Here is a 27,002-nt window from a genome sequence, read left to right as displayed (position 1 = left end):
GTCCCGGACCTGTCGGAAGGTGCTGCTGTGGACAGTGTTACTACCCAGTCCTCTGTGGCCCCGTTGCCGGTCTCTGATGCCAGCCTCGATGTGGCTGTGGGTGTCGGAGTGGAAGGAAGTGCATCCCCGGCTCCCGCACCTCAGCCTCCCATGCCTGCCTCGTCTCCAGTCGAGTCACCAGTTGTGTCTCCTGTGGTGTGTGGTCTCGTGACTCCGGACGTCGAGGCTGCGCCTCGGCCTGTACTGTCTCCGGCAGCTGTGTCTTCGACCCGTGTCGACGTGCACACTGTGATGTCTCCTGCGGTGTGTGGTCCTGTTAACCGGGTTGTTGAGGCTGCGATGTTGAGTGATCGTGCACTGCGGGGAGTTGCACGGGCAACCAGCGGTTCTGCTACGGTGCTTTCTAGCGGAGGTGATAGTTCCGACGATCTGTGACCTGTGTCCAAGCGTTCGCGACAAGCTTTGAGTCTGTCTCCGACGTCGGGGAATTTGAGGACTCCGGGAGTTAGTCTTCTGGGGATGATGATGTGTGCGACGCTGTTGGAGTGCCTGCAGCTCCTGTGGGTCGTGTTGCAGCAGTGATGGGTCCTGTGGTGGGGTTGTCGCCTGACCCAGGTCCGGTGTCTTCTCCGGCTGCCTCCGCGTCACCGGTTGCTGGTTCCCTGGGTTGGGAGGTTGTGGCACTGGCCGAGATTGCGAGAGAGGGAGGGGACTTGGTGCCGGTTCTTACAAATGCTTCTGTTCCGGCGGCCTCCGTGCCTCTGGCGTCCATGTCTGTGCCTTCCACGCCTTTGCCCTCTGCTCAGTCATCCTTTGTTACTCCGTCCCCTGTGGTGTCGGCCCCTGCACCATCGCCCTCTGTGCTTGCGTCCCCTGCGACTCCGCCCGCTCAGTTGCCGGCCTGTGTCCAGCCGACTCCTGTGCTTCAGTCCCGTGTGGTTCCACCGTCTGTATCAAAGTCCTCTGTGCGGCCTCTTCCCGTGCCTACCGCCCCCGTGGTGGAGGGAGCCGAGCTGGAGGTTCCTGACTTCATGCATCGACCACGAGGGTTACGTAGTCACGTTAACGCGCCTATGGAAATGTGGGCACAGTGGGATGCCTATCGGAAGAAGTACCCGCGTCGTTACTATCCGGATAAATATGAAGATGATTGACTGTGTGTGTGGTTCTTGCTTTGTGTTGCTTCTTTCTTTCGTTGGTTTATTGAGCTATGTGTTACGGGTTCCTTTTTTTTCCCTGTTTTCTTACCTAGTTCTTGCTGGGTTATAATGCTCTAGTGCTTTTTCTTTTTTTTTGACTATTTCATTGTTACCTATGTGTAAGATTCCATTTTTGTTTATGCTTATTTACGATTTGTTCTCTTATCTGTGTCCTATATACTGTGTTATATGTTCCAATGTTGGTTTGTGCTATACCGATTCTTTATTTTTTATTTTGATATTTTACTATGTCTTGCAAATGTGTTCTGTTTCCTTTGTTCTATGTACTGTGCTGTGTATTGCTTTGTTGTATTCCCTTGGTAATTTCCTGCATTTTCTTTACTATGTTGCATTACCATATTCTGTTATTGTGTTCTCGATTCTGTGGTGTGTTGTGTAATTTTGTATGTGTATTCCTTGTATATATTTTACCTCTGGTTTTATTGTGCTCCTTGTGCGCTATTGTAATTACTGACGCTTTTGGCACGCCCCATCTGGGTAGTGCTGCTTTTGTTTTTGTGTGTATGTGTTCTAATGAGTTTTATGTTATTCTTTGTTTTCACTTTTGTGTTATGTTGATCGGTGTTACTTGTTATCTGTGTTGTTGTTATTCTGTGTTCTTTGTTACTCTGCTTTACTGTTTATATGGTTACTGTACGCTGTAATTGCTGTTTTAATAATAAAAAAAAATGACTGTCAGTACCACATCCCAGGGTAAGGTGCCGACCAATGACTGTACCACATCCCAGGGTAAGATGCCGACTATAATTAAGTAACCATGTTGATGGTAGTGGGTGTTGTCTATCAGTCTAGATAACACTGCCTTGCGTTCTCTGCTGACGCTAGACAAATCTGTGGTTGATGTTCGTTTGTCTAACTTTGAAAACCTTCACTCTGCGACCTTACCTATTGATGCTGATGCTGTTTAAGATGAGAAAACCTACACATTACCACGCTTGTATTCTCAATAAAACATGTTAATGTTTACGCTTCCTTACATAGTGCACATGTAAAGATTCATTAATTGTTAGGTCCGGTTTTGGTGAGATCGCTGCACAGTTCCCTCGTTCTCACACGTAATGACCAGTAACCCGCACACTATAGATACCAGCCACTAAAATGCGTCCTCCAATTACAGGTTATTGTCCTCTAGAGTTAAGGTTTTTACACTTATTATGGAGTAAACCCCTTTAATTTAAACGTTTTTTCAAGCCTGAAAAACAGCGAGATTTTGGGAAACAACCCGAGTTAATGTTAACAATTATTTAGACGAAGCATTCTACTGTTCTTCCTTAACATAACTTTTGTGCCTCCTTTTTCTCTATGTCAACTTACAGCTGTTTTTTTATTAGCTGTAAAAGATAGACTAAGGTTAATTAGTACACAGAATTGGTATCACTAGATGGAGGAGAGCACTTCATTAGCAGAGTTGGTAACACTGGGGTGTTGACTTGGGTGGAGCCTCAGCCAATGACAGTTCATATGTGTTGCTTGTGTTGGTGTGAGCTGTTGTGCTGCTCCACCTCCCTCCATCAGTGTTACCTTCAGTGTCAGAAGGTGAGCTGTAGTGTATAGACGTATTTAAATTATTTTTCCTCAGGGAAGACTATAGTTAAAGTGTGAAAATAATTTAGGGACTGTATAACTGTTTTAGTAACTTCGTATAACTACAGTCTATTTGCCAAATGCAATAGTTTTGTTGAAAGAGTCAGCAGAGTGTATTTGCTCTGTATTTGTGAAAGATGCTGTGATTGGTGTAATTGTGTAATATGAGTAGATAAATTCACAAATGTTTGTAGTTATTGCCGACGTTGTGAGGAGGGAATATAATGTTGGAGGGACTGTGAGACGAGCAGCTCTTACTTCTCATCGCAAATATGGTTCCTGCACGCTATAAATACTACCTTCCTTGCCATGTTGTATTCTGCTCTTTGTAGAGCAACTCGTTGGTGTTTGGTGTCGTGCAGGAATAGCATAACAGTACAGTGGATGGCACATTTAAATAGAGAGAATGCAATATTGATCCATCTCCATTATGGTTTAAATTGGCTTCTGTGCAGACTTCCAATAACGGTGCGTTGAATTGGCATATTTTTAAGAAATTGCTGGTAACACGCCCCGCCAATGGCAGTGAGTTTACTACATTATTTAATCGTTGAGGTTATCTGGATTTATTGCAGACATTAGGCCACTTCTTAACGTGATTTGTGTATTTAAAATGTATACCACCTCCTTCTTAGTCCGTCGGCTTGTGATTGAAGGTGGACTTTTAAATTTTGTGAAGGTAATATAGCAACTGTGTAGTTGTAAGTAGGCTAAGATTTTACCACCAGGTTATGGCAGTCTTAGTAAAGTTATATTTACACCTAATGTATCGTGCATATCGACCGTTGTAAGATATCTTTAATACATAATTACTAGGTTTAAAGATTAAAAATTATTAGTGCGGCATTTGTGTGATCAGATCAGATATTCCTTAAGTTTTTCGGATTAAAGTGTAAACTTGTATGACATTATTTCAGATTATACTGTGCTTTTGAGTCTTACAGAGGCAGGTGTTGCATGGTTCAGTATGTGGTGTGGTAGGTCTGGTGACTTTAGTTTTCTCTTCCTAAACATCCCCGCCCCAAGAGTGGCGACTGGTGGCGCTGGTTACGCTAGATTCCCTATTCTAAAATATTTTTTTTGAAATGACACTTTAGTTTTTTTGGTAGAGTAGTTCTATTTACACAATTTGAATTGGAAAGTGCAGGAACCGTTGAAGCTTTGATGCCTCCCCGAACTACATAGTCTACACATCTTCCATAATATTCCCCACATAATACCCTTGCCAAGTAATATTGTTCAACCCCCCCCCCCTTTCCCGGGGTCACGAACACACGGGTCATCGGTCGACACAGCCCTGACCACCAGTCGTGTCACCCATGCTCAACCCTTCATCATCCTTGCCATCAGTTTGTAAACATGTTTTACCTCAATGTTGTAATGCCTGACAGACAAGGTATTTTAAAAGAGTTGACCGCCATAACGACCCGTGTAGTTGTACCTAGGAAGATGACTACGAAGCTGGCTAGTGGTCACCGGGTGGAGGCCATGAGCGAGGAGTGGCTGGCCAGGATGGAGGAGGAACAGACGCTCTACAACCATGGTATGATCCGCCTCAGGCCCGGAGGCTATCTCTACCCGACGCTCTTCACCAAATATGCTGACACCATCTACAACTTCAAGGTGTGTTGTCATTGTTACTCTGACCCTTGAATATTGGTTATATACTTGGTCCGAGGGGGAGGGGGGACTGTACTTGGATCCCTCGCCCCTGGTATATATGTGGGTAACAATTGTATACACTTGTTCTCTCTAATGTATACTACAATAAGTCTCTTCAGTTCACTGAAGGTGACGTACTTGTGATGGGAATGCCCAGGTCTGGGACGACCTGGATGTTGGAGTTGGTGTGGACGATGCTTCACAACCCCGACCTCAACAACCAGAGGGCCGACCTGCCCATCTTCATCAGAGCACCGCATATAGAGTATGACATTCTTATTAGTTTATCAGTGTGATTGTTTTCGTAACGCCTGGGATCAGTGGTATAATTATTGTAGTCTGATTGTGCCTAGTAAATCGGTAGGATTTTTTTATTTTTAATTAGTGCTTAGCTCATTAAAGTTCTCAGAGCCCCGATTTAGATAGCTTTTCTATGGCAACTACTTTATTGTAATGATAGTTCAAAAAGTGGCAGTAAATTCGCAAATTTGTGGACGTACCTTAGACAAAAATTCTTGTAATTTTGAAGACCAGATAATATTAGCAAAGATCTTACTAATGTTCTTAAATATTTCTCTTAAATAATTTTTAACTATTTTATATCTCGGCAAAAAAAATGGCATTATTTTTGTAATTTTTGGATGAAATTTCATAAACCTGTTACACTGCTGCTTAACATTGCACCGGATGTGGATAAAATGATGTTGGCTGCTCAAGATATTTTAATCAGACCGGGTGCCGGTATATCTTTTGGCATTTCCTGTGTTAGTACTTTACGTTCTTAGACTAGACGTAAGTTGGTTTGTTCAACGGTTGTTCAGATTAGTGCATGCATTTTTTTTTTTTTGGGGGGGGGGGCGGGGAGGGGAATTATCTGGGGACATAATGGTTATTAAGACTATATATAACTTGGGAGGGGTCAAGACGCATTTTTTTGCGAGAGTTTGTACTTTTCTGTAATACGGCCTCGCCCCAGCTTGATTGTGAAATTAGATAATGCATTAGGCTCAAATACCGGTTACCTTCTACTTAAGTCTTGTTTCACTGCATCATTTCTTCCGCCTCTAGAGTTGTGTGAACCTTGTTGCTTATTGTTATTAGTGGGGAAAAAGGGGGTTGGGGATTGTAAATTCATTAAAAGATTTCTATTTAAGGCGGTGCTGGGCGAAGAGATTTTTTATAAAATGTTTGGTGGACAGAGGGCCTGGCGGACTAAATACTAGTGGTTGCCAAAAATAAATTTAACCTATAAATAACTTGCCGGCATAAATTTTTGATACGTTACTACTGGTTGGGATGCTTACCCTGGCTACACTGTTAAATGCATTTATAAAGTCACTTGAGCCTATTATCTTAGGCTAAAGCGACTAACTAAATTGTACCAATGTTGGTATATATACCAAATGGGTATTTGTACCAGTTATCTTCATGATTGGTCAAAATTCTTTGGCTCCATATTGTAATTACATAAATTAGGGTCTTGTGTGTGAAACAATCGCTTCGGATGTCTTGTGTAAATATTTCTCTCCTAACACTGTGTGTGTGTGTGTGTGTGTGTGTGTGAGCAAAATTAATGACTCGGGTGATTAGTTCTCTTAATCATTGTTGGATAATCCTGTTTACCATTGATGCCAAACTGTCCTAAATTTACTTTTCACTCGCACACTACATTGTTTACAGTAAATGGTTCTTTTGACAAACACATCCCTCCCTGTATTGGGAGTACTTACAGGAAGGATGAGGACAATAGCAAATGTAGACGTACAACTTGATAAGAAAAGTAGGAATCGATACTATTGAATTTAGAAAAACAAATTTTCTACTTTAGTTGCTAAGACGACTAACCTTTCCTAGATCTATTACAGGCAACATATGTTTAATTAAGTAAATGTGCTATACTAGGCATTGGAATATTTTTAAATATTTTCGGACTAAAAAGTGACTAATGGAAAAAATCTACCTAATTGCTTAGAACGTCAATCTTTGTAATATGGTGCACATGGTTTTTGTACGTATCTTAATAGGAGAATGGGTTGGACACAATAAAAAGTATAAGGTCTGATATTCTGTGGCAGAATATAGGGCATGGGTATAGGTCATATTAGTTGTAAAGTGAAGCCTAATATTGTTTTAAGATGGTGATAGTTTTGTGACAATTAGCTTTTGGTATAAATGTCTACGTAACCTAGTTTGCGCACTTAATTCGTGCTCGACTGTGAAGTTGTTGCCCTCAACAGTTAAGTTTAAAAAAAATCATGTGATTAGTTAAGAACCATTCGGGTATCAGTTGCAATGTATGAAGGATCCTATATTTGTGCTGCTGGATGTGTTTATATAAAATGTTACCAGAACTTATCGCATAACTGATGAATGGTTTAAGAAACGACTTAAATGTATTAAATGTATTAATTCTGAAGCAATAAATTCCAGTTCTGGTAAAGTTTAGCAATTGTAGTAATAACATTCCAGCTTTGACATGATGCTTGGCAGCAAGACCATAAGAAGCACTGAGAATCCTCAGCAGATGACAGAAATGTTTCGTCAAATGTGTCCAGGGAAGAAGGTAGAAGACGGAGTGTTTCTGCAGATTAGCGAAGCTTTACCTGCTCCTAGAGTGATGAAGACCCACCTGCCCAGCACCCTCCTGCCGCTTAACCTTCCTCTAACCACGAAGGTCAGAGTTGGCTACTGTAATCTAATGGTTTTATGGGAATAAAACGGTTTGATTTGCCATCACTGCTTCATGGAGCATACAGGAAAATCTGCGACTGTTTGTAATCAAACGATTAAGATGTTAGTTTAAATGGGTACAAAGGATAAAATGTTCAGTAAAATGTCATCTAATTCAGCAGTTCCTAATGCTTCATTTTAAGTTTAATGTTTCAATCTAAATATTGGCAAGACTGTTTCCTTAAATAACGATCTAATTTTAAATGTGGGAGCTGTGTAGTGGACATGAATTGACCTTCCTTTCCTTCCTTGAGCCCCTACTACCTTTGGTTTACCTGTTGGCAGGTTTTCCAATACCCCCCACCATCCCTGTCTGGTCCATTGTTGCCGTGAGGGGGGATTTTGGTGGGCGGCTGCCGCCGGAGTGTAATACTCATTGGGACAGTCCTCTATCCTTTTGTGGCCTTGTGCTCCTGCTGTTATCCTCACGAATTCTGCAGGGCGACTTTTCCTTTTCCTTATGTTTCGTTTTTCTCCCTCTTCTCCTTTCCAATTATTTGCTGCAGACTTTTTGCCTGTTTTGACTATTCTTCTTGGCCTTCTTTTGATTTGTCGCCCAAGTTTTTGAGGCATACTCTTGCACCCGTTGAATTGTGGTAGCCACGTCGCGAGCTAGGGTATGCTTTCATTGTCAATCCTTCTTTCGTCGCTGAACCTGATCTTGACACTGACGGTTCTTAAGGTGGTGTTTTCGAAGTGTGTACTCGTGACGCACCCCTAGAGGGCCCCCGGCAAGATTGGCAACATGTCTCTTGTTGGGGGTCCTGCCTCTAATTGTGGGTGTGGGGGCACATTCGTGAATGAATATCTTTACTCTAGCTTTGTCACATTCAGCTTCTCTTCTACCTTCTCAAGCTCGTGGGAGTGGGCGACCAAGCCCCGACTCAGATTGTTGGAAGACCGGGCTCTGTAGGCTCCAGCTGCATTGTGCCCCGACCTTGCTCCTCCTTTGACCCTCCTTATTACTCCCTTTGACTCCACTTCCTCCTCTGTAGTTGGGTCGGGCCACAAGCCTACAGTGGGAACCACCCCATCCCCCTTTCTTGCTTGCTTTCTAACTTGCTGATATATTACCGTGGTATCGAGTCTGAACATGCCATGAAAGTTGAAACTGGAGTTCAGGATCTTGGGGTACTTGAAATCTTCTTAACGTATATGGCTGCTCCCCCTCCTTGTCTACCATGAGAAATGGTAAGTCAGTTTGATATTCGGCTAATAGTTCTGTTTTCTACATTCATCCTTGTTTCGTAAAGTGCAAAATTATCTAGTTTGTTCAGATAAGAGCACTTAAATAGCATATTCAGTTTTTTACACTTAAGGTATATTATACGAACAGTTAAGTGTTTTATTTTGAAGCTGCTCTTCTTCCATGTACGTTTTGCCAATTAATCCCCCCCCCCCCCCCCACCAGCACAAAAGTTTACTGCCCCCTTCATGTCAATTCCCATACCACTAACTATTAAGTGTAACCAAAAACAAACCCCTCCAACCATGTTTCCAACGAGTTGGCAGTCGCAACAACCCCAGTTCTAGATAAATGCACCCAATCCCAAGCATACATTCCATTTCTTTAAGTGTTCAGGTACCAATGAATGATATTGCATTTGATTTAAAATGTCAGGTCGGTAATTGACAGTCCTCGACAACCATAAATTTCGAACTCCCTTACTTGGAAGAATGCCACATATGATTGGGAGTCATCCCTTGCTCCTAACTAATTATATGGCGATCTTTAACCTCTGTATCGGTTCCTAACTCATCCTACAACACTTCCACCTGCACTCATAAAAATGAGTTTCCATCTCCATCCATATCATCATACTTGTTTACTATATCCCTGCTAAGTATACTATATTTACTACTATCCCTGGATAGTAAACCCCTAATTAACCTGTTCCTCCTCCTGACACAAGGCTCTATCCAAATACCTTGCCTGGGAATCTCTCACAACCAAAATTCACTTGGCTGCTACTTTTACTTGGTGAGCAGCTTGAGGGACCGGCGCCATTTTGTTGTCTTGCCTCTCAGGCAAACTGCTGGCTCCCTACAGCACTTTTAGCTCTTTTGCTGTGTTGGAAGGAAGTTTTAGAACATGGGTAGGAAGCCTTGCCAGTCTCTTCTTAAGACCCCCTGTCCTTTACGACATTGAAAGGAAATGTCTCATCCTGCGTTTCGTCTTGACATTGTTTCAGCTGTCAGACTTCCTCCTGTAGGAAATCTGTCTTAAAGATCTCCGCGTAGATTCAACAGTTCCTTAACTACACCTCTGCCATAGGTGTTGGAAATTTGGACATGTCACTAGAGCATCACAAGAGGTAGTGTCCCTGTGTGGAGATCTAGGCCATTAAAAGATCAAATGTTTTTCTCTCCAGTCTCGCTCCATGACTTGCGGTGACGCCAACCCTTCCTTCTTGCGCTCATACATTAAGAATTTAAGAAAGCCTTTCTCAACACTAAACATTGTGATCAGATTTTTTCCCCTGGAGCAAGATGCAAAGGTAAATATCTCGACTCTTTCTGACATGACTTGAGCTAGTGTTGCATCACTTTTCTACTCCACCACTCGTCCCCCTTTCTAGCTTCCACAACTGTAGCCAGGCCTTAAACCAAAATATCTTCACTAACTCCGTTTTACGATCCTCCCCATTCTGACCGCAGAATCTTCCTCGCGGTTCCCTACCAATCTTCTCCTGCCGTTTAGTTCATTATTTCTCCATCCTCCCTCTTCTCTCCGCTGCAGCATTCCCTTCCTAATCCCATGTCTATTCTCGGCCCTCATTTTTATTTCGCAGTTTCACAACACGTGCCCGATGTCATCCTCCTGCCGGTCATCTCCGTGTTCTCTAAAGATCTTCCTCTCCTATAGAGACTGTGGAGGCTATCACACAGTACATGTCTCCTGGTACTTGTACATGTCAGAAGCGTAAACCTGGATCCTGTCTTCGTTCCCAACTGGTCAGAAGCAGTATGTCGATCCCCCTACTTTCTACTTTTAGCTTTGTCCCAGTTTCTCCTGCCATCTGTGGTGGAGTTAACTCTTCCCCACTGGAGATGCCCACACAATAGTTCTCCATCTGACGCTTTCTTTGATGAAATATATCCCACTCTTCTCTTTATTCTTCTCTTTATCTTGTATTTATTTGGCTTCCATGCGGTGGGTTCTTGACCTCGATAACATTTTCCCATCCTTGTAACATTTTTCACCCTTCCTAGGTGAGTTTGTTACCGCTGATCTGGATCTTTCATTTTTTCATAGTCTCGGGACACGCGGAAGTGTTCCTTGCTGGAAATCGGACTGCTCGGTGTGTGCTGTAAGCGTGCAGCCTAGAAGAATCGCCAGCGCCAATAAACGCAGACTCTCGTATTTGATTTTGCTAAAGAGTACAGTGGCCTATGGGGCCATCAGTGTGGCCAAGCAGAAGTTTGAAATCTTCATTAATTATGATTGACACTGCTATCCCCAGATCTAAAAAATTGCCTAATATCAGTAAGTTTGTTCTAGATTTTTCCAGTATTTCATCTCCGAGGTTCTGTAGTGGCAGATCAGATGTCGGTCGCGACCGAACTAGGTTCACACTTTTCGGCTGTTGACCGTTTCATTTATTCCTCCCTCTGTCCTTTTTCGGAATCCCTATCTTGAATCTTGTCGCTTTGCCCGTTTTGCATACATCTCCAGCTATCCCAAGAATTTCTCTCTCCTGCAACTCGTCTACTCTGATCGTCTTCTGTTCTATGGCAGCTGCCTCTGATGACACAGACGCTATGGCATCTCCCTCCATGCACAGTTTATTGGCCGAATAATTATAACCGTATCTGGGGGAAGGGAAGGGTCGGGTCGAGAAGGGTCGTCAGTTCCCGGGGAGTGACTTCAAGCAGGTGGTGTTCCTTGTCAGAAATCAGGTTCACTTGGGACGAGGGTACCCCCAAAGCAGTGTTCTCAGCACTTTATTTTTCCTGGTTGCCTTCAATGGTATTCTTTCCAGCCTTTCTTCTAGGCATTTCTCCACTTTCTATGTTGATCTTGCCCCTCTGCTATGGAATTGAAGCAGTCATCCTGGGGCCATCATTTATGGCTCGAGTTTTCTGCTACAGATGTGTAAAGGTTAAGACTTTTAATAGGAAGAAAGTTTCCCGTCCTTCGTTTTTGCGTTATTGCAGTCCTCTTTGTATACAGTTTAACTTTCGCGGTTAATATTTGACAAGATTGTCTTGGTGGCCTCCCGTCTCTTGCCTCGCAGTTGAATGTTTTAAGGCCTTTAACTTAGTCTTGTCCAATACTACTTGGAGAGATGTGCTACTCTATTTACATTCCTCTCGCATGCTGTCGAAACTCGGTTATGACTCTGGTTTACTAGTCTGATTCTCCTTCAACTCCTCGTCTTGATGATCTTCACCATACTAGGTTACACCTCGGCTCTGGTGTTTGGGCCGGTACGGGGTCGTTAGACTCCTGACCCTGTGTGTTTTACTGGCATCCTGGCTTTAAAAGATCGTAGTGATCCCTACTGTCCATGCTACCTTGCGCGGTCCCTACAACAGTCACACTCGCTTGTGTTGTGCTTTGATAGTTGCCTCTTCCGTAGGCCCCTGTTCCTCTTGACCTTTTAATCGTTTTCTCTCCCTTGCAAGATATTGTTAGTTGCCAATATTTGTGTCGGTCCATCCTAGCCCCCATTGAGAGGTCACCATTACAAATCTTTGCAAAACCTAGACTAGCATTGCAAAGGCTTCTACTCCCTCCTACAATTGTGATTTTTTTTCTCTCTCTCCTCTCCTCTCCACACTTTTCACAACTGCTACATTGCAATCTTCACAGATGGGTCCAAGTCAGCCGACGGTACAAGCTACTGTTGTATTTCTTGATCACAACTGTTGCCTTTCCCTGGAGACCAGCATCTTCCCGACAGAACTTTGCCATTTTGTATGCTCGATTACTTTCTCAATGTCTACATTGCTTTGTCATTGTAGTGAGTCTCGCAGTGCCCTCCTGGCTCTTGACATTTTAATGGTCCATCCTGTGGTAGTAGAAATTCCAGTGTGTTTATCTCCAGCAAATTTAAAATGGTTTAATTTTGCATTGGTACCAGCCATATTAGTTTTCCTAATGATCCTGCAAATTCTTCTTCTGAGGAGTCTTATCTGCACTGGGTCAATTTCCCGCACAGGCTTTCCTTGATTTTTACAAAGTCATTAATTCGTCAGTGTCCGATTACAGGGTCGTCGGTCATGTTATTGGTAACACTGAATGCTCTTAAGGGTAGTCTGTCTTTTGCACCACCGTAACTGGCGGTGGGGAAACGGCTCTGGCCAGGTTACGTATTAGCTGTATAAGTGTTTTCCCGGGCACTCGATGGAGTGCCGCCCTGCTCCTTATTGCCCCGAACTGCATTGTCCCTTTTACGGTTGTGCATATCCTTGCTGAACGTCGTAACTTCTAGGATGCTTGTGTTGTTTCTTGCCTGCCACTCGTAGTAATTTGTCCCATCATATAATCCTTACCCTGCAAACTCACAACATAATGGTCTCTATTGATCAAATGTTATTTGATCAATGGTCTTTATTGATCAAATGTTGTTATAAACTTGAAAAATGTGGATAGATACTTTTCAGTGCAGTGAGGTGTGTTTGTCATTTTGTAGTAGACCGTTACCGTTCTAGATCGGAATGTCCTCCTAAAGCTATGTGCCTCAAAAATGGTGATGTCCACTGTACATCTATTGTTCATGTTAACACTTGTATAGTGCATACATGGTCCAGAAGCTATCATTGTCATAGGGAAGTTGCAGGGGGGGGGGGGGGGGTGATAGTACTTACAATCGTGTATTGCATATATGGATATCTATAGAGCTATTGTGTATATATGTAAAAATATATATTACACAATTGAACACATATCTAGGGATACACGTTTGATAAGATTAGATTTGAGACATAAGTGGGAATACTTATGTTACTTTAAGAAGTCTTAAAGCTTGCTAAATGTAACTTGACCCATGAGAGCTTTTACTTGTATAAACCTAATTAAGGTCTAGTTATGACTGTTCTTTCGCTGGCCATCATAAGAGATGGCTCCAGCTGAACTTCCAGTCGCTCTACATTGGACAAAAGAGCTATGACCAGATTTTACTTTTGGGTTCGGAAGGGAGCCCGTGTTCAATAGTAGTTACCTTTAATAACTCCTATTAAACCATGGTGTAGTTAAGTCTTGGTTGGATATATATTTTAAATTATTTTTTGAAAAATAAATTTACATCTTTAACCCTAAATTTCAATCATGGTTATTTGATGGTTTTTCAGGTGGTGTACATTGCTAGAGATCCCAAGGACGTGGTTGTATCGCTATTCTATCACTTCTGTAACGTAAAGTTCCACAACTATACTGGCACCTTCGACAACTTCGTCAAACATTTCATGAACAATGATTGTAAGTAAATCAGTTGTGGTGTTTGAGAAGCCTCGACAAGGTGGCACAAATTAAATGCTCGGATAAAGCTAACACGATCAGAACGTAATATTTAAGGTGTAAAAAATACAATTCATGCGACTTGTTATATCATTGCCAACACATTAGTACAGATTTAACAAAGTGTAGCACCACATGAGGACAATTGGTATGCTAAAAGTTCCCCCCACACGGTCATTTAGTATCCACGACTCCACAACTTGTGTATTTGGCAGCTGCCAGTTAACTATAGGTGCAAGTTATAATTTGTTTCCATCCAGGGCATAACTTCGTAAATTGTTACGGTTGTTAGTGCTTGTATTTGGATGTTTTAAATATTAATCTTTCCCTTCTCTTGCTGAATGGTAACTTTAGTGTTGAAGAGGCTTCTATACTGGGCTATAGGTCTGGTGGGTTACTAGACACTTGATAGTCTGTTTGGACAAATTGCCAGATGGATTAGAAGCTGACCTTGAAGTAGTCTATTGCCTGGTACCGCCAATGTATATGCTAGTTTACTTCTGGTTTACAACTTTGGTGTCGTAGTACGTCGGCAGTTTAATTGCTGCTCCTACTCGATTTACTGGTATACTTGGACTTGTGGTTAAGCAGGCATAACATCGGCACATATGGAATCTGGTGACGTCTACTTAGTTACTGACCGGACCTATTATCTTACTTAGACCTGTGTTCTGCATCAGGTCATGTACCCCCATGGTGGATCCCATGGTGGGCCTTACCAGCTATGCAGCAAAACTTGGAATTTTGGACTCGTAATTTCCCTAAAATCGCAAACCGGGGGCTTTTCAAACACTTGAGAAACCCCTTTCCCAATCATACTTTCTGCCAAACGTGTTGGTCAATATCATCTTGGTCACATCACCGATGACCTCGGATGCGAGTCACATCTGATACACAACGAGGCTGCCTCTTCCGAACATGTGTTCCTTATACAGTGTCTTTTCTCACTCAAATTTTTGGTAATCAGCCTACGATCACGCAAATTGGAGCCAGGCACGATCCTCGATAGCAGGGTCACTGTGATGAGGAAATGGTGATAACACCGCGATAACAGGGGTGGTGATGACAGAGGCACGGCTGCCACCACCAAACACGTCTTGCTCTCACATCGCCGGTCCTAGACTGCCTTTTGGCGGCCTAGGGGACTGGCAAGGACGCCCCCCCCCCCACCTTGCCATGACCAATTAGAGCAAAGCAGGCGAGCCTACGATGCCACTTCCAAACACGGACGTTCCCGCCCAAAAGTCAAGAGGCTGACATCCCTCGACGAATGAAGTCCTTGGCCTTGTGGCATCTCGTGACGTCACACAGGGTGGGGGGAGGCCTAGGAGGATGACGACTTCACACCGCACAGGATTGGGGGGGGGAGGCGACGCTCCGCTGAAACCGTTGGCTGTCAGTTTAAAACCTCCCTCTAAACATTTCTCGGTTAAACCTGTTAAATCTTGTAACTCTTCCCACAGATCAGTTGGACTTTCATGTAGTCCAAATACAGCCCTCACTTTGGGGTTTGTGCAGGCCTTCACATACGGGCATGTAGTGTGAGAACTTCTTTTCTCTAGAGTGCAGCACACTCTGGCCTAATCTAGAAAAACTAGCAGAGGAAATTCAGTCCCTCACACTGGGTAGTGTTGGCGAGGAAGTGTGATGTTCATAGTATTCTCTACTGAAAGCACTTGGCTGACAAAGTAAAGATGTGTTGATGGGTTGGGCGTTTGATTAGTACTTCAAATGGTGGCAGAATCTTGCCAGTCTGTTAAATATCATCCTCGGACATGTTCTGTTCTGTATTCGGTATTTCCTTCTTTATTGGAAGGAAAGCGTGTAAATGTTATAAGTAGGCGAATCCAGCTCTGTGTGTGTGTGTGTGTGTGTGTGTGTGTGTGTGTGTGTGTGTGTGTGTGTGTACTCACCTATATGTACTCACCTATATGTGCTTGCAGGATCGAGCATTGACTCTTGGATCCCGCCTTTCGAGCATCGGTTGTTTACAGCAATGACTCCTGTCCCATTTCCCTATCATACCTGGTTTTAAAATTATGAATAGTATTTGCTTCCACAACCTGTTCCTGAAGTGCATTCCATTTCCCCACTACTCTCACGCTAAAAGAAAACTTCCTTACATCTCTGTGACTCATCTGAGTTTCAAGCTTCCATCCATGTCCTCTCGTTCTGTTACTATTCCGTGTGAACATTTCGTCTATGTCCACTCTGTCAATTCCTCTGAGTATCTTATACGTTCCTATCATGTCCCCCCTCTCCCTTCTTCTTTCTAGTGTCGTAAGGCACAGTTCCCTCAGGCGCTCTTCATACCCCATCCCTCGTAGCTCTGGGACGAGTCTCGTTGCAAACCTCTGAACCTTTTCCAGTTTCATTATATGCTTCTTCAGATGGGGACTCCATGATGAGGCGGCATACTCTAAGACTGGCCTTACGTAGGCAGTGTAAAGCGCCCTAAATGCCTCCTTACTTAGGTTTCTGAATGATGTTCTAACTTTTGCCAGTGTAGAGTACGCTGCTGTCGTTATCCTATTAATATGTGCCTCAGTGTGTGTGTGTGTGTGTGTGTGTGTGTGTGTGTGTGTGTGTGTGTGTGTGTACGTGTGTGTGTGTACGTGTGTGTGTGTGTGTACGTACGCACGTACGTACGTACTCGACTAGTTGTGCTTGGGGGGGGGGGGGGGGGTTGAGCTTTGGCTTTTTCGTCCCACCTCTCTACAGTCAATCTGCTCTTGAACAGATTCCCGAGCTTCTGAAGCGCCCTCATATCTACATTTGAGGTTGTATATGGAGTCGACCTCCACCACATTCTAGTGCATTCCCTTTACCAACTACTGATACTAAAAGTTCTTTCTCAGTCTGTGGCTCATTTGGGTACTTGGCTTCCACCTGTCCCCCTTGTGAGTGTACCACCAGTTTTAAAAAAATATATCCTTGTCTACCATGTAAATTCCCTCGAATTTTGTATGTACTGATCACGTGTCCCAGAGCTCTTTAGTCTTCCATCTACGTGAAGTGCAGTTCCCTCACCCTTTCCTCGTAACTTGTGCCTCTTGGTTCTGGGACTAACCTAGTGGCATACCTCAACCTTTTCAATCTTCGTCTTGTGCTTGACAAGGCACGGGCTTCATGGTGGAACAGCATACTGTGTTCAGGTTTGAGTGTTGTAGGTGGATACCTTCTGTGTTTGGACAAATGGGATCAGGCTGCTCTAGCCAGTTAGTGTAGGTGGTTAGTATTGGCCACAAGTGCAAGTACTTTGTTTTTTCTTGACAGTTTAGTTGCAGTTCTCCTCGGTAGTAGTGTAATAGTGTACGATACCGAGGTCTGCAATAACTGTGTCATCTTGAAATTTTAACTTCTAAATAATTATCAAATATTAATGTTCTTTAGCCAATTGCTTCAGTATCGGAAATAACTGCATTTCATATAGCTTATTATACAAGTATATTTTGGAGATAACTATATGTTGCGAAATTTAAAGGTTTAACCTTTTATTTACCCATGTAAGACATTGAGTTAAATGTAGTTCGTATCTGCAGTGTTGTACTGTCCCTACTGGCCCAACCTGATGATGGCCTGGGGGCAAAAGGATGAGACCTTTTTGCACTTTGTTTTATGAAGACTTTAAAGCTGACATAAAGAAGGAACTTGGAAAACTGAATGAGTTCTTGGGCACCAACCTCTTCCAACAGCAGCTTGATAATGTAAGTGTCATGATTACTCCTCCTATTAATGATTTCACATCTCGATGTTAACTCACGGTTTTAGGGGGTAGCTCACGGTATAAGGGATGATGGCCTAAGTTGACTCTCAGAACTAGTCTGGAGTAAATATTTTATCCCACTTACCGACTGGTGGGATGGGGGGGGGGGAGGGAGGTGTTGTCCCAGGGCTGTCCTGGGACCTATTTAACAATATATATATTTATGGTGAAATTGATACATCATTATTTGCTAATGTTCAAACTATAAAAATCGGGCAGAACACGAATTGTGAACACAAAGGACAAAAGACTACCTAAGGTTTAAAAATCTACGGAAGACTGGCAGAGGGAGTTGATACATTGAAGAAACAAATGGAGGGTTGTAGAGTGAAATATCAATCGCTCATTGGAGCTTTGAAAGTGTATTGACGATTAAAATAAGTGCATCTTTAGTTACAGATTAAAGTGATGTGATGGAAGTATGTGAATGGTGGAGTGGGAGTAGAGTAATAAACCTCGTATGAATATAAAGTAAAATATACTGCACATTACTCATTGGTTTAGCTTAGAATCTGGAGACCTGGGTAAGACACGACACGGACTGTGTACTCGCCTAGTTGTACTCGCCTAGTTGTACTCGCCTAGTTGTACTCGCCTAGTTGTACTCGCCTAGTTGTACTCGCCTAGTTGTACTCGCCTAGTTGTACTCGCCTAGTTGTACTCGCCTAGTTGTACTCGCCTAGTTGTACTCGCCTAGTTGTGTCTGCAGGATCGAGCATTGACTCTTGGATCCAGCCTTTCGAGCATCGGTTGCTTACCACAATGACTCCTGTCCCCTTTCCCTATCATACCTGGTTTTAAAATTATAGCATTTGCTTCCACAACTTGTTCCTGAAGTGCATTTCATTTCCCCACTACTCTCACGCTAAAAGAAAACTTCCTAACATCTGTGACTCTTCAGAGTTAAAAGCTTCCATCCATGTCCCCTCATTCTGTTATTATTCCGTGTGAACATTTAGTCTGTCCCCTCTGTCAATCCCTCTGAGTATTTTATACGTTCCTATCATGTCCCCCCCACCACCTCTCCCTTCTTTCTAGTGTCGTAAGGCACAGTTCCCTCAGGCGCTCCTCATACCCCATCCCTCGTATCTCTGGGAAGAGTCTCGTTGCAAACCTCTGACCCTTTTCCAGTTTCATTATATGCTTCTTCAGATGGGGACTCCATGATGAGGTGGCATACTCTGACTGGCATCGCTTAGGCAGTGTAAAGCGCCCTAAATTCCTCCTTCTTGATATGATTTCGGGGCTTTAGTGTCCCCGCGGCCCGGTCCTCGACCAGGCCTCCACCCTCAGGAAGCAGCCCGTGACAGCCGACTAACACCCAGGTACCTATATTACTGCTAGGTAACAGGGGCATAGGGTGAAAGAAACTCTGCCCATTGTTTCTCGCCGGCGCCTGGGATCGAACCCAGGACCACAGGATCACAAATCAAGTGTGCTGTCTGCTTGGCCAACCGGCTACCAATCTCTGGCTTCGGCTCAGTTGACTACTATTGTGCCTAAGGAGCCGACCGGCTCCTTACTTAGGTTTCTGAATGATGTTCTAACTTTTGCCAGTGTAGAGTACGCTGCTGTCGTTATCCTATTTGTGCCTCGGGAGATAGGTTAGTTGTTGCGTCCACACTCAGGTCTCTTTCGCGCGTCGTCACAGGTAGGCTGTTCCCCCTTCATTGTGTACTGTCCCTTTGGTCTCCTATCTCCTAGTCCCATTTCCATAACTTTACATTTGCTTGTGTTGAATTCCAGTAGCCATTTCTCTGACCATCTCTGCAACCTGTTCAGGTCCTCTTGGAGGATCCTGCAATCCTCATGTCACAACTCTTCTCATCAACTTTGTGTCTTCCGCAAACATCGACATGTAGGACTCTACGCCTGTAAACATGTCGTTAACATATACAAGAAATAGAATTGGTCCCAGCACCGATCCTTGTGGTACTCCACTTGTTGCTGTTCGCCAGTCCGACTTCTCGCCCCCTTACTGTAACTTTTGGTTCCTTCCTGTTAGGTAGTTCCATATCCATGCTAGGACCTTCCCCCCCCCCCACCCCCACCTGCCTCTCGAGCTTGAACAGCAGTCTCATGTGGGTACTGTATGAAGGCTTTTTGGCAGTCCAGAAATATGCAGTCTGCCCAACCATCTGTCCTGTTTTATCCTCGTTACTTTATCATAGAATTCCAGAAGATTTGTTAGGCACAATTTCCTTGTCCAGAACCCATGTTGATGTTTGTTCACAAACCTAATGTTCTCCAGGTGTGCAACCAGTCGTAGCCTAATTATTCTTTCTAGTATTTTACAGGGGATGCTTGTCAATGATACAGGCCTATAGTCAAGTGCCTCCACCCTATCGCCTTTCATGAAGATCGGCACGACATTTGCCTTTTTCCAGCAACTGGGCAATTCTCCCGACATAAGTGACTCATTAAAGATCATTGCCAGAGGCACGCTGAGGGCCTGCGCTGCTTCTTTTAGTATCCACGGTGATACTTTCTCTGGTCCAACTGCTTAGTTGACAACTCTAGATGCAACTAGTCTCATTACCTCCTCTGCTGTCGCCTCCTATATCTGATCGTCTTTCATCTAGGGTAACCCCTTCCAACAATGGGAGCTGGTCAGGCTCGGTAGTAAACACTCCATGGAAACTGGCATTCAGTGCCTTTCACATTTCCTTGTCACTTTCAGTATATGTTCCCTCTGTCTTCCTTAGTGTTGTCACTTGGTCGTTCACCGACATTTTTCTTATGACTGTAGTAACTTGGGTTGTTTTTTCGCTTTGATTGCAATATCGTTCTCATAGTCCCTTTCCGATGTTCTTGTTTTAATGTAATCGTTCCTAGCTCTGCATCTGATCCTATTTTCCTCTGTCCTTTGTCTTCTGTACTTCCTCCACTCCCACCTGCTGGCCATTTTTGCTTCCTGACACTGTCTATTAAACCATGGGTTATTATATTCCTACTTATTTTTTTTCCCCTTTACTGTTGGTATAAATCTCTCTTCGGCCTCCTGTCATTTCTGTATGACTAGGTCCATCATATCTTGGACTGTTTTTCCTCAAATTTCTTCCTCCCACTGCACACATCTTCCATCCCACTCCCAGATAGTCCGTTATCCTCTTATAGTCCCCTTTCCTGTAGTCGACTCCTTATCCAGATCTCTTGTCCCATGGTCATAAGTTTGAGTTCCATCATGTAGTCAGACTAGGACACAATGGTCACTGGTCCCTAGAGGTATTTCATGCTCTAAATTCTCTCTTCTACGTCCTGGGTGAAAATCAGGTCTAATAGGCTCGGTGCATCTCCTCCTTTCCCTTGTCTTCCTTCACATGTTAGAAAATTCCTGTCTATAACATCTACTAATTTTGCTCCCCACGTTTCGTCCCCTCGATGGGGATTCCTTGATTCCCAATTTCTCTCGATGATTTAGGTCCCCAATGATCAGCAGTTTCGCTCTCATTCTGTGGGCTAGTGTTGCTGCCTTCTTCAGTTCATCTATACATTCATACATACATGTCTTTTTTTTTTTTTTTTTTTTTTACGGTCAGTAGCAGCTGTTTACCTAGCAGTAAATAGTACCTGGGAGTTAAACAGCACATGAGGGTGAAAAACTCTGCCCATTTTTCTGCCATCGCCGGGGATCAATCCCAGTTCCCTAAGATAATCCAAAGTGCTGTCCACTTGGGTGTCTGGCCCCATGGGGAAAGGGGGACGGTTGTCATTATGTATTCACCTAGTTGTGCTTGCCGGTGGGGGGGGGGGGGGGTTGAGCCCTGCTCTTTTGGCCCGCCATTCAACTGTCACAAACTTACTTTTTTTTTCCCCCCACACCACACAGAGGAAGCACCCCGTAGCACCTGTCTAACTCCCAGGAACCTATTTACTGCTAGATGACACGAGCATTGGGGTGAAGGAACTGTCCATTGTTTTTTCGCCGGCGCCGGGAATAGAGCCCTGGACCACGGGGTCCTGGGCTCGATCACGCATCCAGCGTTCTGTCTAGTCAGCCACTGACCCCACACATCAGTGTGTGTGTGTGTGTGTGTGGGGGGGGGGGATATCTAGGTATTCACCTAGTTGTGCTTGTGGGGGTTAAGCTCTGCTCTTTCGGCTTGCCTCTCAACTGTCGATAAACTGTTTCTACTAATAATTTTTTTCCCCACACCACCAGGAAGTGGCCAGTGACAGCTAGGTAACTCCCAGATACCTATTTACTATTGGGTAACGGGCATAGGGTGGAAAAACTCTGCCTCTAGTTTCTCTCACACACACAGGTGTGTGTGTGTGTGTGTGCGTGTGTGTGCGCGTGCCCGCGTGCGTGCGTGTGAGAGAAACCTGTTGTGTTTGAACCTGTTGTGGTCATAATATTGGTTCCTTTCGCCAGGTTGCCGAACACTGTTCTTTCTCCTCGATGAAAGCTCGAAGTGAAAAAGATGCTGCAAATTATCACCAAGGTGCCCAGAAGAGCAAAGGAGACTTCTTCAGGAAAGGTGTGTGGAAATAGTTAAGATTCTAATTGGAAAGTCATCTGTAATACTTTAGCATTGTTGCTGGAGCTTTTGAATTCTGTGAACGTTTTGGCTTGTCCGGGTCAAGTGCAGTTCTCTTCCTTAAAGAACCATATTAAGAATTAATCCAAGTGACTGGATGTATTAATTGTTTCGCACTTGAATCAGTGAGATAACTGACAGCCATCAGGATATTTTTAATGCTTCATGTGATAATACCATGACTAATTCCACCAGAGTGACATTTCTTTCTCGAGGAAAGAACGCAAATTAACTTAATGTTTTAGGCTCTGCTCTGTACCCTGGTGGACCTCATCCTTTACAACTACTAGTTAAGTGAGAGCAACAGGTACTGTTGTAGAGGTTTTTGCTATTGGCAACTGTGATTGAGCGTTTCAGCGGAGCTGTGAATAAGATGACCTACTTGAGGAATATTTGGTAGTTATAATTTCATTGCATAACACTAGGCTATGCTAGTCCGTCTGTCGGTGCGGGCTGATGTCCATCGCTCTCCTAACGGCCGGCGTGTGTGCTCTCGTTCAGTTTGTTGAGATGCTGGAATTCGTTGCCCAGTACGTAGTTGCTGGGACACCGGTCTCTTTCTCAGAAGCGTAAGCCTGGCTTCTCTCCTTCCTCCTCCCCTGCGGGTAAGAAGGCTTTGATTTCTTCCTCGGCCCCTACTTCTTACTCTATCGCTCCTTCCCCTGCTATGGAGGTTTCTTTGGCCCCCCCGCTTCCCTCTCGGTTGCTGCCCTTGCTGAGGTGCGCTCCCCTCTTTCTACTCCCCCTCTCCCTGCCTCTGTCCTTGACCGCTCCTGTCGATTACCTCCTCCTTCCTCTTTCTCCTCCTCAGGATCCCGCCCTTACACCTCTGATCTGTTATCTCGCTTCATTCCCTCCGTCTTTGCTCAATTTACCCATCCCCCCCTAACCTTGATTTTGCTGATCCTGTTCTTCTTTAATGTGATATGTTCCTCTTTCACCGTTTTCTACCTTGTTCTGTTGCCTTTTCTCTTCTCGTCAATGTTTATTCTTCAATGGAACGTTTGGGGTTATTACGCCAATTTCCTTTAACCCTAAATTCTGATTTCGCGGTTTTTGCCCACTTTGTGTCTGTCTCCAGGAGCCGATGCTTGGTGCTCTTCCTGGTCGCTTTCGTGGCTATTCCTTCCCCCCCCCCCCCCCAGTTGCTGGGGCTCCTAACGTTTCTGCTCTTGATTCGCTCTGATGTTCCCTTTGTCCCCTTACTTTTTCCTTCGCCTCTCCATTGTTCTGCGGCTCGTATCTTTGTGGGGAAATGGTACACTGTTTGTTCCATTTATCCCCCACCCCGAGTGTCCCGCTTTTATTTCCTGATCTGTACCTACTGGACACCTTGTCGGAGTGATTTCCTGCTGGGTGATTTCAATTGTCATTCCCTTTGGGTTGATGTTCTGACGAACACCCGAGGTCGCCTTCTTGAGCAGTTTATCCTCTCTTCTTCCCCGTCTTCTGAATTCTGGTGAGCCCACGCATTTGGTCTCGGACTCGCACCCTTTCTTGTCTATCTTTCTTTTTGCTCTTCTCTTTACTTAGATTTCATGTGGCAGGTTCTTGATGACCTCCATGGCAGTGACCATTTCACCATCCTTGTTACCTTTTCACCCTCTCCTTCCCTAGGTGGCAGTTTGTTAAAGCGGACTGGAACCTATTTACCCTCGGTGCTACTCTCTCTGGCCTCTCTCTGGCCTCTCCCTTCTGCCTCCCTCTTTCCTCCTTTTTCATGACGCTGTCTTTGACGCTGCTCTCGGCTCTATTCCTCTCTTCCTCTGTCAACGGAAGTGCATTCCCTGGTGGAATGCAGACTGTGCTCGGGCTGTCCGCCGTTAGCGTGCAGCCTGGAAGAGACCCCGCTGTCGGCAGACAGTCGATTCTTTTTCTTTGCTTTCGGAAAGAGAGTGCGGTGGCCCGTAGGGCCATCCGTACGGCTAAACGTGAATGTTGGGCATCTTATGTCTCCACCATTACGTCCGAAACTCCTCTGCCACAGATGCTTCGCCATCTCCCTCCGTGCACATCGCGGTATGTACAGAGTCTGTATAATCGGATCTGGGAGTCGTGGTCAGTCCCCGAGGACTGGCTCGATGCCGTTGTCCTCCGTTCGCAAACCAGGGTCTCTGCGAACATCCCAAAAGGACTTTCGCACTATTGTCCTCACAAGTTGTCTTTGAACGTATGGTTAACGTTCGTCTGATGTGGTTCCTGGAACACAATTACCTCCTCTCCTCTTCTCAATTTGGTTTCTGCAAGTGCTGGAGCACAACAGATGTCCTGGTGAACTTGGAGGTCTATATTCGTACTGCGTTTGCTGTGAAGACCTCCGTTGTTGCCGTCCTCTTTTACCTGGAAAAGGCTTACGACACCACTTGGCGGTATCATATTCTGTCCCAGCCTCATTCTTTTGGCCTTCGTGGTCATCTCCCTCTTTCTCTGCAGCTTCCCCTCTCGTCGTTCCTTTCGGGTGAGGCTTGGTATCACTTTCTGCCTCTTTTCAGCAATACAAAGGTGTGAAGTGTTCTGAGCACTATTTTTTTCTGGTTGCCCTCAATGGTCTTCTTTCCTCTCTTCCTTCAGGCGTCTTCTCCGCTCTGTCGATGATTTTACCCTTTGTTGTCAGGGTGGTGATTCGCCTCTCCTTCAACGCAGACTTCAACTTGCGATTGATGCCGTGTCGTCTTGGGCCACCGATTATTGCTTAAAGTTCTGTACTACTAAGACTTGTGCCATGACTTTTACTCGGAAACAGATCGTTCTTCGTCCCTCTTGTCACTTTATGGTCATCCCCTTGAGTACAAAGATTCCGCGAAGCTTTTGGGGTTATTCCTTGACACTTGTTTGTCTTGGTCTCTCCATATCTCTTACCTCCGTGTTGAGTGCTCTAAGGCCCTTACCTTCCTTCGGGTATTGTCCCATACTTCTTGGGGAGCGGATAGGCGCGCACTCCTTGCTTTACATTCCTCTCTCGTCCTGTCTAAGCTTGATTATGGTTGCCCCGCTTACTAGTCTGCTTCTCCTACTCATTGCCGTCTTGATGCTTTGCACAATACTGGGTTGCGCCTCAGTTCTGTTGCCTTTCGTTCGACTCCCATCCTCGGCTTGTATGTTGGCACTGGCTTCCTATTTCTCCAGGATCGCCGTGATCGCAACTGTCCTCGCTATCTTGCGGGTCCTTGCAACATCCTTCCCTTCACCTGTCATGCTTTAGCTTTTACCCCTCCTGCGGTTCTTGTTCCTCTTCACCAACTTCCTCTTTCTCGGGTAATCTCGCTTACAGTATTCTTTCCCCGTTCCTATTTCTAACATTTCTCCTCGTGTTCCTTCTTTGCCCCCGTGGAGAGTCCCCGTTCTGCAGTTTTGTACATCGTTGACACGCATCACTAAAGCTCTTACCCCTCCTACGGTTCTAAAACGCCTTTTCCTTGAGCATTTTTCTTCTCACTCGCACTCCGTTTCCGTCTTCACCGATGAGTCTAAGTCTGCGGACGGTTTTGGCTACTGTTTTTTCCTGATCACACTTGTGTGTCGCTTACATCCGGAGAATAGCATCTTCACAGCGGAGCTTTGTTATGCTCTTCGTCTCCTTCTCTCTCGTTGTCAATCTTCCTTTGTAGTTGTTGTTGTTGACTCGTAGTGCCCTCATGGCTCTCGGGTCCTTTAATCCGGTTCATCCAGTGGTTGTCGAGTTCTAGCATTGGCTGTTTCTTGTTCACAGTAAATTTAACTCGGTTGAGTTTTGTTGGGTTCCCAGCCATATTGGTGTCTTCCAATGAGTGCGGATGCTGCCACCAGGCTAGTTGTCCGCTAGTGTCCCATCTCTCGTAAAGGTATTCCTTATTCCGACTTTTACATGGTTATCCATACCTCCATCCTTACCCGCTGGCAGGCTTGTTGGTCATATGTTACTGGTAACAAACGACGTTTTCTTGAAAGTAGAGTCCTCGTGGCCGTCCTCCTACCACCGTAATGGGAAACGGCTCTGGTGAGGTTGCAGGGGGCGGCGGCGGCCTGTGAGAAGGTGCACTCTTCCAACAGCATGTGGTTTGTTGACGGGATCCAAACGGTTGCTTTTGTTAGTCTTTTCTCGATATTAAAGGTACTTGGCTTTACTTCACGAATGTGTTTTTATCGCCTTGGATTTAGAATGCTTTCAAAGCTTTAGCACTCAAACTGATGGGTAGTTTGGTAGGTGTGGTCAGACCCCATGCCTGGGAACAACTTGGTCAATCGAGGAATGGTTAGTAAAATGCTTGACAAGTTGGAAAAACAAATTGTGCATAATTCACTAACTTTTCTCTGAATTATGTTTTCCCAGGTGAAATTGGAGACTGGAAGAACCACTTTTCGCCAGAGCTCGAGCAAGAGATGAATCTGTGGATCGAGGAGAATTGTGGAAACACAATTTTCAAATGATACTCTAGTCTCTGCACATGGCACCGGAAAAACTAGTTGAACGATTGTTTTAATGGCTGATAATTTGTTTATAGGCAAATGTTTTGAAATAATTTTTAATGCCTTCAATAACTTTAATATACTCATGGGTGTAAAAAGTTTTGTACAGTAAACATAATTTATTGAAATTAAGCATCTGAACTTTGCTCTTAAAATTCGGTTCAGTAATACTTTCATCATAATTTCATTGCTCTAACATGCAGTTGAATACTTGAATTGGATTCAACAGAGCAAGCATACTTCTAAAGTGGTTTTCAAATTAGTGTTAGGCATTAAACTACTTTAATAGCAAAGTTTTTAAATATCGACCCCCTCCCCGCTCAGCTCGTTGTCGCCGTGTGGGGGCTTAGTGGGCGGCTGCCGGAGTGTGATGCTCCTTGGGACAGTCCTCTGTCCTTTTCTAGCCTTGTGCTCCTGCTGCCGTCCTCTCCAATTCTGCTGGGCATCTTTTCCTTTTCCTTCTGTTTCGTTTTTCTCCCCCCTCTTCTCCTATCTGCTTGCCGTTTCCTACCGACCTTTTGCTCGTTCTGGTTCTTCCCTTGGACTTCTTCTATTTTGACGCCCGGGTGCTTGAGGAGGCATACTCATGC

The 27,002-nt window shown here is 44.5% G+C and overlaps 1 pseudogene; it reads left to right on the top strand.

Annotated features, from left to right (window-relative positions):
* Positions 1-2,689: 2,689 nt before the first annotated feature.
* Positions 2,690-26,705, top strand: LOC138357383 (sulfotransferase 1A1-like; annotated as a pseudogene).
* Positions 26,706-27,002: the final 297 nt, after the last annotated feature.

The sequence above is a fragment of the Procambarus clarkii genome, chromosome 7, assembly GCF_040958095.1.
Source record: "Procambarus clarkii isolate CNS0578487 chromosome 7, FALCON_Pclarkii_2.0, whole genome shotgun sequence".
In the NCBI taxonomy this organism is placed as follows: domain Eukaryota; kingdom Metazoa; phylum Arthropoda; class Malacostraca; order Decapoda; family Cambaridae; genus Procambarus; species Procambarus clarkii.
The sequence above is the reverse complement of the archived record's forward strand: the minus strand, read 5'-3'. Positions and strand labels throughout refer to the sequence as shown.